Source organism: Scyliorhinus torazame, chromosome 2, assembly GCF_047496885.1.
Source record: "Scyliorhinus torazame isolate Kashiwa2021f chromosome 2, sScyTor2.1, whole genome shotgun sequence".
NCBI lineage: Eukaryota > Metazoa > Chordata > Chondrichthyes > Carcharhiniformes > Scyliorhinidae > Scyliorhinus > Scyliorhinus torazame.
In genome coordinates, this window is record NC_092708.1 from 371,129,320 (window position 1) to 371,144,730 (window position 15,411).

The 15,411-nt window shown below is 47.7% G+C and overlaps 1 pseudogene; it reads left to right on the forward strand.

The window, feature by feature from the left end:
* The first annotated feature begins 301 nt into the window (after positions 1–301).
* LOC140408058 (U2 spliceosomal RNA) lies at positions 302–506 on the forward strand (annotated as a pseudogene).
* The last annotated feature ends 14,905 nt before the right edge of the window (positions 507–15,411 follow it).

A 15,411-nucleotide genomic window follows, 5' to 3' on the forward strand; every position in this document is an offset into this window, starting at 1 on the left:
CATTGAAGCAAAACAAAAGCAGTTCTATGATAGAGTGTCTCGAACTTGACCACCTCCGAGCAGAGATGAGATTGTGAGAATAGAAGATTCAGGCAAGTGGTCGAGAAATGCCATTATACTTGGAGAAGTAGCACCTCATTCATTCAATGCACAGACAGAGGAAGGGTTGGTTTGAAGAAGAAATCATCGCACGTGGGTTAGTTTTAAGGAGAAATCGTCGCACACCCTTGAAACCCAGAGAAGACGTTTACAACAATGCGATGGATGATGAATCAATAACAGCATCAGAATCAATATCAGCATCGCTTCGCGGCCTTTTGGCTAAGATCAAGTGTAGTATCTGTTCTTATCGGGTGTCATGCCTGAATTTGGTATGTCCCTCTTGTGGGGACCATGAATTGGATTCAATTTGAATTCGTTTTTGGAGCAGGTGAGGAGCTGGATTAGGGGTCTGCCCCTTTCCACACTCTGAGCTCTGGCTTTGTAACTCTGATGAAGAAATATATAAATAAAAGAATCAACATCAGCTGCAGTGTCAGATAGTTCAGCAGTTCCTGAGCATGAGGATGTCATGGAGAACATTGAATCTACAAGTTCTGAACAGCAAGCTCAAACTTTGAGAAGATCAACCAGTTAGAAGAAAACCTGATCGACTCAATTTGTAGATTTGGACTATTATACATACTATGTAGGTATATATATTATTGTATATTGAATGCTAAACCAGCCAGTTTTAAAAATTTAAAGAAAAAAATTAATACTTTTGGACTTACAAGCTAATGATATCACATTTAAATATACTGATGATAATGTATTAATTTATTCCTTCAAACGAAAGGGATGCAGTGATATCATGGTTGTGTTGTAATTCACCGACTGACCACAAGGTGTCTCATTAGTATATAAGTGAAGCTTAGAGTCAGGTGACCTCAGACTGACTAGGAGGCTAGGGATAGAGGTTGCTTGTACATGATCATACTGTTATTCATCTGTTGTTTGGTATATAGTTGACCCGCAGTTAATGTTAATAAATCGTTCATAGCTTTAGCTACAAATGGTATCCTGTACCAGCCTCTCCGAACAGGCGCCGGAATGTGGCGACTAGGGGCTTTTTACAGTAACTTCATTTGAAGCCTATTTGTGACAATAAGCAATTTCCATTTTCATTTCATTCATTTCATTTCATTTTCATTTCATTTCATTTCAAATGTTCTTGGAATATAAATCAACCCACCCTCCAGTGATGCACAACATCCCTGTATACCACCACCAGAGACATACACCATGATGTACAATATTCCTCTATACCACTGCTGACATACACCATTCCTGTGTACCACCACCAGTGATGCGCAATATTCCTGTATACCATCACCAGTGATGCACACCATTCTCATCTACCACAATCAATGCTGTACACAATTCCTCTATACCATCAACAGTTAAACACACCATTCCTATATACTATCATCATTGATACACACTATTCCTGTGTATCACTATAGGTGTTGCATACCATTCCTGAATACCAGGACCAGTGATGTACACCATTCCTATATGCTACCATGAGTGATGTACACTATTCCTGTACACCACCATCAGTAATGTACACCATTCCTTGGACACCACCACCAGTGATGTATACCATTCCTGTATACCACCACTAGTGGTGTACACCATTCCTGTATACCACCACCAGTGATGTGCACCATTCCTATATACCACCAGTAGTGGTGTACACCATTCCTGTAAATCACCACCAGTGATGTACACCATTCCTATGCACCACCACTCGTGGTGTACACCATTACTGAATACCACCAGCAGTGATGTACACTATTCCCTGATAACACGTGCAGCAACAATAACAGTAAATTGGAATTCAATTGCAACATTATTGTCGTAAAATGTCCCAAAACACTTCACAAAATCTGATGCTGAGTCACATAATTGTTTTTTTAAATTTCCAATTAAGGGGCAATTTAGCGTGGACAATCTGCCTAACCTGCACATCTTTGGGTTGCGGGGGTGAGACCCACGCAGACACAGGGAGAATGTGCAAACTCCACACGGTCAGTGACTTGTAACTTTGCTGTGCTGGAAGCCAAATCAGGTCGGCAGGGAGAGGGAATGGGTGAATGGAAGTTGATGTGAGCCAAGGTATGGGCAGCAGAGGTTGGATCAGCTGAGGTTTATGTAGGATGTGAGGTGAGAGGCCGGCCAGGGGAGCATTGTAATAGGTGAGTCTGGAGGCAATAAATGCAAGATTGAGTATTTCAGCAGGCGATGAGCTGAAACAAGGGCAGAGGCGAGTGATGTTTCAGAGCTGAAGGGAAGCCATCTTGGTGGCTGGGAAGATAACGGGGTCAGGAGCTCAGCTCTGGCTCACAAAGGCTGCTGGAGTTACGAGCAATCTGGTTCAGCCGCAGGCTGTGGTGCGAGGAGAGGGATGGAGTTAGCGGTTCGAGAACAAGATTTGTGGCAGGGACAGGAGTCGATTGCTTCAGTGTCCCTCATGTTTAGTCGGAAGCAATTTCTACTCAAGTAACCTGACAAATCAGAAACGGTAGAGTGGTTGCGAGAGGCAGTGGTGAGGTAGAGCTGGATGGTTTCTTGTGGAAACCGACTTTTTACTTTCAGGCGAAGCCACCAGATGAGAAATAAGAAGAGATCGAGGATCGCTCCTTGTGGGACTTTTTATTCTCATCATGGGATCTGGGTGTCGCCGGTAAGGCCAAGATTTGTTGTCCATTCCTAATTGCCTTTGAACTGAGTGGTTTGCTAGGTCCTGTCAGAGGGAAGTTGAGTCAACCACATTGCTGAGAGGGTCACATGGAGGCCAGACCAGGTAAGGTTAGCAGATTTCCTCCGCTGAAGGGCATTAGTGAACCAGGTGGGTTTTTACACCAATCCATAATAGTTTCCTGGTCAGCAAGGCTGAGACCAGCATTATAGTCTAGATTTTATTAAATTAATTTAAATTCCACCAGCTGCCATGGTAGGATTTGAACCCCTGTCCCCAGAGCATTAGCCTGGACCTCTGGGTTGCTGGTCACCACTACACCACCGTCTCCCAATAAATCTCTCTCCCAAGGTAATGCTGCTCAAGTAGGAACAGACATCATAGCAGGAGATTGTCTGATTACACCTGAATAGATGTAAATGAGTAGGGCTGAATGTTGACCTAGCTTGTTGGATATCAGAGGTGGATGGAGTGGCCAACCATGTCATAGGCTGCAGACAGTTCGAGAAGAATGAGCAATGATAAGTTGCCATGGTCTCAATCAAATAAGATGTCCTTTGTGATTCTGATAAAGGCCGTTTTCGGATTTTAATGGGGCAGAAACCTGATTGAAAGGACTTAAACATTGAGTTGAGGGAAAGATGGGCACAGGCTTAAGGGGCGGCAACAAGTTCAGAAACTTTGGCCTTGTGAGGGACATTGGAGATGGGCAGCTGTTCACAAGATAAAAGGGGTCAAGAGAGTTTTCTTTGTGGCGTTGAGTAATAATGGTACATTTGAAAGAGAGAGGACCACTTCTAGAGGAGAAGGGACCATTTAAAATATCAGCTAGGAATGAAAGTCAGGCGGTCAGTAGCCTGGTGAGAATAGGCTTAAGGGACAAGATGAGCTTGGAGAGGGCATGAGGAGAATAGAAAGGGGTGAACAAGTTTAGGTGTAGGGCAGGGGAGGGGACCATCGAGTGGAGTATGGTTGCTGGGTTCGGGGAAAGGAGGGAAATGGCAGAGGCAGAAGAACAAATGGTCGTAATCTTAGTGACAAAGTGGTCCATGAGTTACTTGTATTTGCTGGAGACGCAGGTCAGGTAGGCAGGTGAGAGGGAGTTAAGAAAGTCTGCAGTGGAGAAGAGAGGCTGAGGGCTGTCTCCAGGACATAACTGAAGTAGTGAGCAGTTTGAGCAGTAGGAGAGAAGTATCTGATGGTGTTTCATGTGGTTCAGTTAGATCTAGCGATAAATTGCTCAAGTAATCGTCTACAGTAACCTTTCAAGTCTGTGTCCCTCGGACCTGAGAGAGCTGAGATATGAACTGTGTGAGGGGAAATGTCCAGATTGAGAGACGGAGCAATGGTTTTGCAGGTACATCAAAGGGGGAGGTGAGGGTGTGACTGAAATGTTTTGGTCAGTAGAATGGCCATGGGCAGTTGGGCTTTTGTAAATGCTTCTGCTACTTCACCCCCAAGTTTAGAAGTGTATAATTAAGTTCAGAGCATAACTAAACATTTACAGCCACTGCAGTCTCCAACCCATAAGTAAATGACCGGGGTTTCAACCCCTCTTTGGACCATCATTCATACTTGGACCTTCCTCTGAGAAGCAGATTTGCTAGCCGGTGTGTGAAGGAAAAGTTGAACAGGGGTAATGCCACGGTCTTACCTTTGGAAATCAAGCTATTATTTTAAAGCACCGACAGTTTACAATGCCCCAAACCAGGAGAGTTGCCGAAAATTTGAAATTGAATCTTCCAGAGGTGAAAATGAACAGAAAGCTCCCTCTAGGTTTTCTGGGAATCTCTGTTGTCAGCTGCTGGTCAGAGAGGTCAGCACTTTTCAGGTCAAAGGGCATCTTCCAGCCAGGTCTCTGACTTTTTACAGAGCCCTCTGGTGAAAGAAGAAGGGAAGCCATGCAAAATGGTGAAGGAAACCATTAACACAACAAAGGGAAACAAAATGCATTTCACTAAGAGAGCATTAAAGTAACAGGTGGCAGTGAGGGGTTACCAGGCTGCCGTATGCCTTCAGTAGGAGCTGATGACAATGGCTCAGATTTTTCTCTGACAGTAACATCGAGCTTACTGGTGGTGAGGAAGAGATAATTCATGAATTGCGAATTGCCACAAGTTACTGGATAGTTTGTACCGTTCCACAGTTGGCCTCGCTGAAACACCAGCCTGCTCCCAACCTCTTAGTCAGCTCTGAGAAATTGTGGCATTTGCGCATTAATTACCCACACCTCCACCCTATCCCCTTAACCCAGTAACCCCACCTAACCTTTTTTTTTTTGATACTCAGGACAATTTATCATGGCCAATCCACCTAACCGGCACACCTTTGGACTGTGGGAGGAAACCGGAGCACCCAGAGGAAACCCACGCAGACACGGGGAGAACGTGCAAACTGCACACTGTGCTACCGTGCCGCCCGTCTACCTTGCACTTAGCTTTGTTCACTGTCGCCTCAAACATCGGAACTGTACAAATGAGTCACTTTACATAGAATCACGGCATTGTAAGAGGTTATTTTGTTCAATTGGTCTAGGCGAAAGATGGTGCTCCAAACGAATCTACACCCATCATTTTCATCTTTTTAGTGTTTATGTTACTTGATTATTTATAAATTACTTTCTTCATAACTGACACATTTTCCCTCATCCTTCTTGTCCTGCCTTTGATCACACAATCCTCCTCCAACACCTCTCCATTGACATCCAGCTGGATGGAACTGTACTTGCCTGGTTCCATTCTATCTAATTGTAACCAGAGAATCACTTACAATTGTTTCCCTTTGCAGTTACCGCTGATATCCCCCGGGGATTTATTGGTCCCTTCCTGTTTGTCATCTATGTGTTGCTATTGGGTGACATCATCTGAAAGAACACTGTCAGTTTTCAAATGTACACTGACTGCACCCAGCTCTACCTCACTGCCATCTCTCTCAACCCCTCCACTGTCTCTAAATTATCAGACTGCCTGCCTAGTAGAAATTGCATCCAATTAAATATTGGGAAGACAAAAGTCTTTGGGTGCGATTGAATGGCCTCGTCGTGCCCGACTTAGTGATGCAACAAGGCCGTTAAATCTCGGAATGCTCCACAAAACCTCATGAGACGTCGCGATCCAGTGCTAAGGTGCTCCGGTGGCAGGTTGCCTGTGCCAGGGATCGGGCCCAGGGTGCCCTGTCCTTAAGAGGTGGGGTGAGGGGGGGGGCCCCAGGACATCCTAAGAGGTACGTTGGGGGTGGGGGGGGGGGGGGTCTGGAGGTCGCGGTAGGGTGGCTGAGGGGGGCACGAGATCGGGGAAGCATTTAAAAACAGCGAGGTCGTCAGTGCAAGAAGTCAGGTAAATGCGGCTTTGATGGGGCATTCCTCGCCGAGGCCCAAAGAACTAAACTCCCGTTTGATAACGGGACCATTCTAGGTGCTGTGGGCGCTGCGAAACACCCCACTATTCATGCGCAAAATGGTTGTTTTTTGTTTGTTAAATCGCTCCCTTTGGTTTCAGTTGCCGCCACAAACTCTGCTCGCGAGTTCCCAACCTTCTCCCAGCAACTGGCTGTTCGCAAACCTTGGCCCTGAGATAAGCTTCACGAAGACTAGTTATTTCCAGCTCTATAATATTTCCTGACTTTGCTCCAATATACCTCAGCTTGTCTGATGCTGCAACAATCATTTGAATTCACTAAAAAAACCTGGAATTAACTCCAGACTTTTCGAAAGCCTTCCCGACTGGCCTCCCACATTCTACCCTCTATATTCTAGAACTGTACTGCCACGCGTCGGCTCGCTGGCTCCGCCTGCATTTGCTGCCCGTCTCTAATTGCCCTGCACTGACTGGCTTACTCAGCCATTTCAGACAGCAGTTAAGGATCAACCACATTGCTTTGGGTCTGAGTCCCACGTCGGCAATGGCCAGGTAAGGCGGCAGATTTCCTACCCTAAAGGACATTAGTGAACCAGATGGGTTTTTATGACAATCGTTTAATGGTTTGACTTTTAATTTCCTATTTTTGTTCAATTCAGATTGCGCCATCTGCTGTGGCATGGGGCTTGAACCCAGAACAAAGCATTACCCTGGGTCAACACCACTATGCCACCACCTCCCCAACTTGCGCCTCGCCCTGTTCACACCTCACCCTGTGCTCACTGACCTACACTGGCTCCCAGTTCACCAATGGTTCTATTTTACAATTCTTATCCTTGTTTTCAAATCCCTCCATGGCCTCCTCCCTCCTGCAACTTTCCCCAGCCTCACAACCACCTGAGGTATCTACTCTCCTCTAATGCTCTCCTCTAATACTCTCCTCTTAAGCATGTCCAGTTTTAATCACTCCACCCTTGGTGGCCGGTGCTTCAGTTGCCTGAGCCTTCAGCTCTAGAGTGCCCTCTGTACACCTCTGAACCTCACTTTCCTCCTATCAGACAATCCTTGCGGCCTCTCTCTTTGAACTAGGTTTTGGTTGTCTGCCCTATTTCATCCTCACGCAGCTTTAACTCATAATCTGCTTTTAAATACCTCTATGAAGCACCTTGGGGCATTTTATTACATTACAGGTGCCAAAAAATTCAAGCTGTTGTTGCTGCCTTTAGCACCCCCTTAAATATCTCTGTCCTGTTCACCGCAAACATTTCTTGTGGTCGTTAAGTTTCTTTGGAATTATTAGAGACCATCTTTATATATAGGGCCTAGTTTTCATCTACCCTTATAGGTGGAAACAATTCCTCTATGTTCACCCTATTGTACTTTTCCATAATCTTAATGACTCCATGCAGTCACTCCTCAGACTTTAATATTACATAGAATATAGAGCATATATAATGACCGTTTGACCCATCTGTTCTGTGCTGGTGTTTATAATTTAGAGGAATACGCTATATATGAGATCATGGTGTCAATCACTCAGGACACGTATGCCTGGGCTGCTGCTTCCCCTTAATTTGTTTTTACCTAATTTGTTGCAATGACGCATGTTGTTGAGGTAAAAAGACATTTCAGTGTACAACTAAAAATGCTGCACTTAAAATAAGTAGCCGGACTGATATAATTAAAATGTCGTGTATAATGTACCCACCAGAGGCGAAGGAACATCAGGCGACCCCCAGCCAAACCCGAGTGAGTGTGGAATGGGGTGACTGGGTGGGAATCGTGAGGAAGAGGGATGGAGGGGTGTTGGCAGTAAAGGCAGGGGGCGGCTCTCAGCTGGCCCGCTCTTTCCTCTTGCCAGGTCTTTTGATCAGGTGCTGAGTTGCTGTAAACAGGTGGTTTCCACCCCCCCCCCACACTCTGGAATTTTGTAGAAACCCGACAGGCCTCCCCACAGAGCAAGGTTGCCATTCAAAATGCACATCCAGTAGCTACTGCTGGAAAAAGAACATTTTCAAATGAAGGGCGAGGGAACAATTGCATTTGAATACGGCAAATTGGTTTGAGTCACCAGCCAGGGAGATGAGTTTGTTGAGTTGTGTTTGCATCTTTGGTTTCCATCTGACCCATGTGCGGGAGGCGGATTTGCAATGAAGTACACCTCTGCCTGGCACAGGGCCCCTGCCCCGTGCCACCATGCCAGATCCGGTAAGCGTCAGCTCAACGTGGCCAGAGTTGACAGTTAGCAAAGGCCGGGAATGGTAACGGCAGTTGGCAGCAGGCGCACGTGGACACCACGAGGCGAGGGAGAGGCGCAAACGACAAGAAAAGCTGCAGAGTGCACCGTGTATCCTCCGCCCACCCCCAAGAGGAATCCCAAGCCGGGCAGGAGCAGGTTTGCACCGGCAGCAGGGGAGGGGAACAGCAGCGGCGCAAACCCCCCCCCCCCCCCCCCCAGGCAAGGGAGAGAAGCGGTGGCCATGACGACGATGACACAGTGTGGGTGAGGCAGGCTGCCTTGAAGACCCTCCCAGGTGAGCGAAGTGAGTGAGAATGGGAGATTGTGATGGGTAGGGGAGACTGTGAGGGGTGGGGAGGGGGGGGGGGGAGGGGAGGCAGTGTGTGAGGGGATGGGGGGGGAGGGGAGGCAGTGTGTGAGGGGAGGGAGGGGTGTGATGGGAGGGAGAGTGTGTGAGGGCCGGGTTGGGTTGCATCGAGGGAGAGTTTGTGATGGGGTTGCCGGGTCCACAAGAAGTGGGAGTTTGTGAGTTTACGAGGGGCGAATAAGCAGGAAAAGAGTTGAATGAGTGTTGTTTAAAATCCTTGATCAGAATCATAGCTTCATAATTAAAAGATAAATCTCATTTTGCAGAGCTTGAATCTGATAAAAACATGGGATTGACTGTGCAAATGCCTGCTCTTTCAGACACTTTATTGGCTGCCTAAAATCAAGTTCAGCTTCTTGAGCAATATGAAATAACACAATCAATTTGGCAGTCAAAATTGAAGGCCAGGCAAGAGGATGAAGTTCAACAAAAAGAAAGTTTGCCATTTTACTTTAAAAAGTTCAAAGTATTGAACAGTGCACAAACTACATTCATCCTCATCCAAAAGTATTGGTAAATGATCTGATGATATGGTCTTGCCAATTTACAGAGATTCTACATTGCCTAAAAAGTTGAACAAGTGGACTCTGAAATGACAATGTAACTACAAGATATTGGTGATTCCGTTGAAGTGAGCGAAGAAACCTACCCTGCAGACATTGCCTTATAGCCAAAATATGTTCCACCATGTATGATAGAATATTTTGTACTAAATAAACCAGAAAACATAAGTAATACGGAAAATTTGCCTAGAGGTTGAAGGCGAAAAGCGGGTTAGAAGTCTTCACAAGTTCCATTTTCAGAGAAGCGTACAAGACAAAACAAGTTATTTTTCGAGGAAACTAGAGATAATTAAATCAGTTTAAAAGGCAAAAAGATCATCATTGAGACTGGCAATGATAATTGTGACACAATTATGCAATTGCAGAGTAGAAGTGAATCTCTGAAGAAAACTGCAGTAAGAAATTAAGTGAATTCTACCAGGAGGACATAGTCACAAATCTTTTTGAGGACAAATTGAAATAATTAATTAATTAACTTGATAATGATGAGCTTGTGGTTCAAGATCACCAGCTGATTTGTAGAGACTTCTACGTTATGGTTTGCAGGCAACCTTTCCAAATGTGGAAACCATTCTGAAAATATTTTTGAACAACACCTGCCACAAAGTTTTCCTGTGAATGTTCGTTTTCTGTATTGAAAAGAGTTAAACATTATTTGTGAAGTGCAATGAGTCAGGAACATTTGACAAGTTCAGCAATATTGACAATTAAAAATGCATCTTTACATGATTGATGATGTAACTGGTGATTTTGTAAAGAAATTGTGCAGAAAAAAGCTACCTAAATTGCCATGCCAACGAGGAATGAAGTAAGACAATCTTTAAAATCTGTCTGTCTTCCATATTCTCTTGTTTAAATTCTGTTCTTCAAAATGGGCCATTGCTGGACTGATATAATGGCTGCAGCTGGTTGCATGCTGGTAGTTCTGACTGCCATCACTCTCAAGGCCAGCCTTCAGAAAGTCTCTTCAGGATTGTCATGTAAGAGTCCCTTTCAGAAATGTGTGTTTCTCAAATGGCAACAGTGATGTCAGAGTGTGGGTGGAGCTGGGCTGTCTTTCTGTCTTTCACATTAATTTTGAGCTGAAAAGCTGCTTTGTGGCTCTGTTTAGTTTTGTTTTCGATTTGGAGAAGCTGCAGTCACAGCAAGATGCGTAAGAATCTCTGCAAGATAAAGAATGTTCATTTGGTGATTTCAAAGTGGTAACTGGTCTGGTAGAATGCTGTCCTTCTGTAAAAAGGGTTTTTGTCTTATGGATGTCTTCACATAGAGTACGGTATTCTTTGGGACGGTGTATTTGAAGTGATGGTTGCTAAGATGTTCATTGTATGTTTATAAAATGTTAACTGGGTTCATAGAATAAACATTGTTTTTGTTTTAAAATACTCTTAGTTCTCTGTTGCATCACACCTGTAAAGTGGGCTCTTGTGTTCCCCTTAACCACAATCTATTAAAAGTTGTGGGTCAGGTGAACTCCATGATACACTTTGGGGTTCTCTAAACCCTGGACCATAACAAGGATGAAGAATGGAATCCTGTAAACAACGGCACCTGATATTGGATTTGGACACATTGGACCCCACTCATGTGAATTTACAGCAATAGCTTCTTTGATTTTCTGAGAGTAAGTAAGGAAGTTAACTTTTATTCTTGAAAATGAATGAGACTATTGTGAAATATACTGAATGACAGCTTATGCATCTTGTTGATTGGAGTATTTGCTCCTGCACTGGACTGGCTCATTCTGTCCTGCGCAGTGATGTCACTAGCTAGGTTTTCCATCTCGTTGCTCATCAGCACGTTCCATGTTTGCTCACATCACAATATTGACCATCTTTACCGTCAATCTGACAAGAGGTAAGCTTGGGTTTCAGCAATTCAGCAATTATTCATACAGGCCTGTTTTGCAAGTGAAAAAGCAGTGATCAATTTGTGTATTTTCGTGGCTTCCATCTTTGCGCTCTGTGAGGTGAGGGTGGGTGTGAGGTGGCAGGGGGAGGGGGACCCAGAAATAAAGGTGAATTAACTGTAAACCTGCCTCTGCCATGTGCCTCAAAATCTGGGCAAGACCCCTCCCCTCAACCCATCATCCGCCTGATTTATGTTTTCTTTCTGGGTTTAGGTCACTTGTCAATGTGGAGGACTCCTCGATTGGACCCTCAAGAACTCCTGCAATGACAGATAACCCTGATCTTCCTCTCTCACCATATTGAACATTACTATGGCCACTACTATGGCAATGTTGGATCTCAACCCTTGGCCAGGATCAGCGGTTCCCAGTTTAGGGAATTCCTTCTACCAGCCCATCAGTTGTTTTGAAAGGAGCCGTTGGAAGAATTACAAAATGGTAGAGACCATGGGCCCTGCCCATTCCATGAAAACCTCCTCCTAAGTGATAACAGGAAATGAGATCCAGGCCTGGTCTCCCCAGAAGATGCTCGCCAACAGGGACCCATGTCGCAGGGCGGGAATCACAGCAGGCCGCCTCCACTCCTGCTGTGCCACCTGGGTATCCACCAAGAAGTAGCTTTAGGGTCCGTACATAAAATCTGTTGTCACATAAAACACCCGATCACACTGCAACAACCTGCCTTGGTGCTCTATCAGATGGGTGTGCGGGGTATTCTGGTTTGGGCTGGCCAGAGAGGGGTGGGGGGATGGGCAGACGTTGCTTGGGGGAATGGGCGAATGTTGTGTGTGGCCTGGGCTCCCCACTCTCCTGCCACCGCCCCCACCCGCCCCTGACCGTCCCCACCACCGTCACCCCAGAAATTCAATGCCACCATGTGATGGAATAGCCAGCTCGCATGCAGGGATCACCCAGGTGGACGGTGGAAAGTGCTACCATGGGCAGGAGTCAGACGTTGTCAAATGATGTGGCGCACCAGAGCTCATCGCAGAGTGGGTTGTCATCATCCTTCATCCAGTGGTCCACACCCAGTGTTACTGCCAACCCAGAGCCTGCACCCCATAGTGCAGCAGGGATGTGTCAGAGAGGGCATTGCAGGTGTGGGGTGGCCGGGGAGGAAGGGGGGGGGGGGGCATTGGGATGCAGTGTCTGTGCCCCAGACCAGCCCCCACCCCCCCTGCCCGCTAGTTGTTAAACCTGGAGGCGATCAGAGAGTCCATGCGCGTTGGCCCTGGCGCATATGTCGCGCGGCCTCCCTTGCCTGCCTAGGCCCCATGACCTGCCCATCCTCCCCCTCCCTTGCATCCTCCTCATCGGCCAAGGGGTGGCGTTCCTCCTCCAGCACTTCGCCCTTCTGCTGCGCGATGTTGTGGAGGCACCTGAATCGCACCTTCAGGAGGCCGAAGCTCTGCTCGATTACACTCCTGGTCACTGTATAGGCGTGGTTGTAGCGGGTCTGTGGCCGCCAGATAGGCGTTATCAGACACAATCGTATATAACCCCTGTCCACCAGGAGCCAATCCCCAGATGGGGGGGGGGGGGGGACTCAAACATGTCAGGAATCGTCGGGTGTGCCAGGATGAAGGCATTGTGCACACTGCCCGGGTATTGGGCATAGACGTGCATGATGCGCACCGGATGGTCACATAACAGCTGCACATTCATCGAGTGGAACGCCTCTCGGTTGGTGTAGAGCGGCATGTCATCTGCAGGTGCTCATAGGGCGACATGCATCCCGTCGATCACCCTCTGGACCCAGGGCATCCCGTCGATGGTGGCGCACCCCGCTGCCCGGGCATCGTGGTGGGCTCAGTCCGCATTGAAGTGGCTATATTGAGCCCCCTGGACATATTGGGCCTCCATGACGGCATGGATGCGCCGGTGCGAGGTCTGTGAAATCGCGGACAGGTCCCCACCCAGTAGGACCCTGTGGCGTAAATGTTCAAGGCAACCATATTCTTGATGGTCACCAGGAGTGGGTGTCCTCCCCCATTCTCCCACTTGTGTGCCATAATCTGGCAGATATGTTGCATCGTTCCCCCTGCCCAGCCGGAGTCTTCGATGGCATGCCCGGTCTGGCAGGTTCTCATATGACAAGCGGTGCTGGTACACAGGAGGCCTCATGCGGCGCCTCCTTCCCACCTCCTCCTCGCCCTGTTGGGCGGCCGGCTTTCTATCCTCACCGGCTGCCTCCTCGTCCTCTGGGGCAGGCTCCGGTGCTGCAGCTTCCTCCTCCTCGAGCAGCTCCAGCTTGCACAGCCTCCGTGCATCACCCAGGGTTGTGGTGACTTGGAATTGTTGTGGAAGGCCGCCATTGCTCGTTGTATTGCGATATCCATTGTCTGCAAGGGTGAAAGGCTGACATGTTAGCATGGTGTATAACCCCGTGCCCAACCAGGTCCAACCGGATATACGGTGGCCCCGGCCCCGCATGTCCCCCTCCCTCCCATCCTCGCAGCCCTGGCCCCTTGGGTGCCCTGCCGCAGGGGCCACAATGGGCGTTGCCCTTGGGCGGGCCACTTGATGCCCTGCTGCTGGGTACCGGCCAGTTGCGGGGGGTGGTGTGGAGGAGGATTGAGTGCAGGGGTGGAGGCTGTGGTGTGAGGTTGGTGGGCTGGAGGGTGGGATGTGGGGTGGTGGCGTGGAGGACGCACATACGGCTGGTGGCACTCTGCAGAACCAGGGGGCAAGGTGGGTGGTCAGTGGGGTGCACAGCAAGATGGCTGCCCTGTAGGCCACAACAATGGCGACCCATGCCTGGACACTGCCCCAGTCCCATGGCGGGGTTGCCCCGGCCACACGACCCACCTCCCCACCCCCCAGTATGGCAGGGCCCCTTCCCATCCCAGCCAATGTCAGCCAGCTCACGCTCGCGCCTCTCCGTGTCCTACATTCTCTCTCTCCCTCATCAGCCACGGTGCCTGTTTCCTGATTTTTAAAAGCAGAAGTGAACCTCGCCACCGGGAATTCCCCCCAGTGAAGGCAGAGAATAGGGGAGGCTCCAGAGAATAACAGGTTGGCCGCTAATGATATACAAACGGCATTGATGTACGTGCTGAGTGGAACGCATTGACGCTGCTGTCAAGGAGAATTGTGATTTGGCATCAACCCAGCGTCTGCCACGATTTTGGCGGTCAAAACCAATTCTCCGCCCAATCCAAATTTCAGTGTCGGCCAACAGAGAATCCCGCCCACAATGTTTTGCTTTGTTTTCCCGCTGTCTGACCTGATCTTGTTGCTTTTTATGGACAATGTCTATTGTGGTTTTAGTAAGTCTAATGCTGTACATTGTTGACGTTTGATCATTTGCAACGCTAGAGAAACTTGGGTTATTGCTTGAGCAGTATTCCTGTACATGATGGCGGAAACCATTGCCCCAACACTGTAGGATGATGCATCACACGCAAACTGGCGGGGTAGGTTGGATCAAAATGAAGTCCCTTGGTGTCGATTACATGTCCCAGTTATTTGATTTAAGATTGGAAAAGTTTGCATTTGTATCTTTGGACTCTTAACCTATAGGGCGGGATTTAGCGGCTGTTCGTGCCAGCTGGAAATTACGGTCCCAAGCCGGCGCACGGGTTTTCCAGTGACGAGGCGTGCTGTGAACGGAAAATCCCATTGACAGCGGCAGGACCAGTAGATCCCGTTGGCGGGCCTCCTCCAAGGTCGGAAAACACACGATGGGCTAGTGGTAAAATCCCGCCCTCAATCTTCTAATCTCTGAAGTGTGCCACCTAGGTTGCAGAGATGTTCATCCCAGTCACCAGGATGCCATCCAGGTAACACTGGACTTCATTTAACCGGCTTAAAATGGCAATCGAGGAATAGAAGAACCACAGGAAATAAAGTTCACAGGAAACAGGGTTCACAGGAAATAGAGGCCACAGGAAACAGGGTTCATAGGAAATAGAGTCCACAGGAAACAGGGTTCACAGGAAATAGAGTCCACAGGAAATGAGGTCCACAGGCAAAGAAAGGGGCAAAGTTTGCGCTGTGAGCCAAGGCTGTGGCTGGCCAAATTCACTTCCCACAGGCCCAGCTTGCGGCCAGCTCTTAGACATTACACCCTAATTGCAATCTTGATTCCCCCAGATCAGAATATGGCTGTGCATGGCATTGGTGCTATTGACTGTTGGACCTGTTCCCTGCATTATTTAATTTATCTTTCACTCAGTCAGGCTTTTTTCTTTCTCTTCTTAACACACCAAACCTCCTTCAGTCTCTGTTTTTA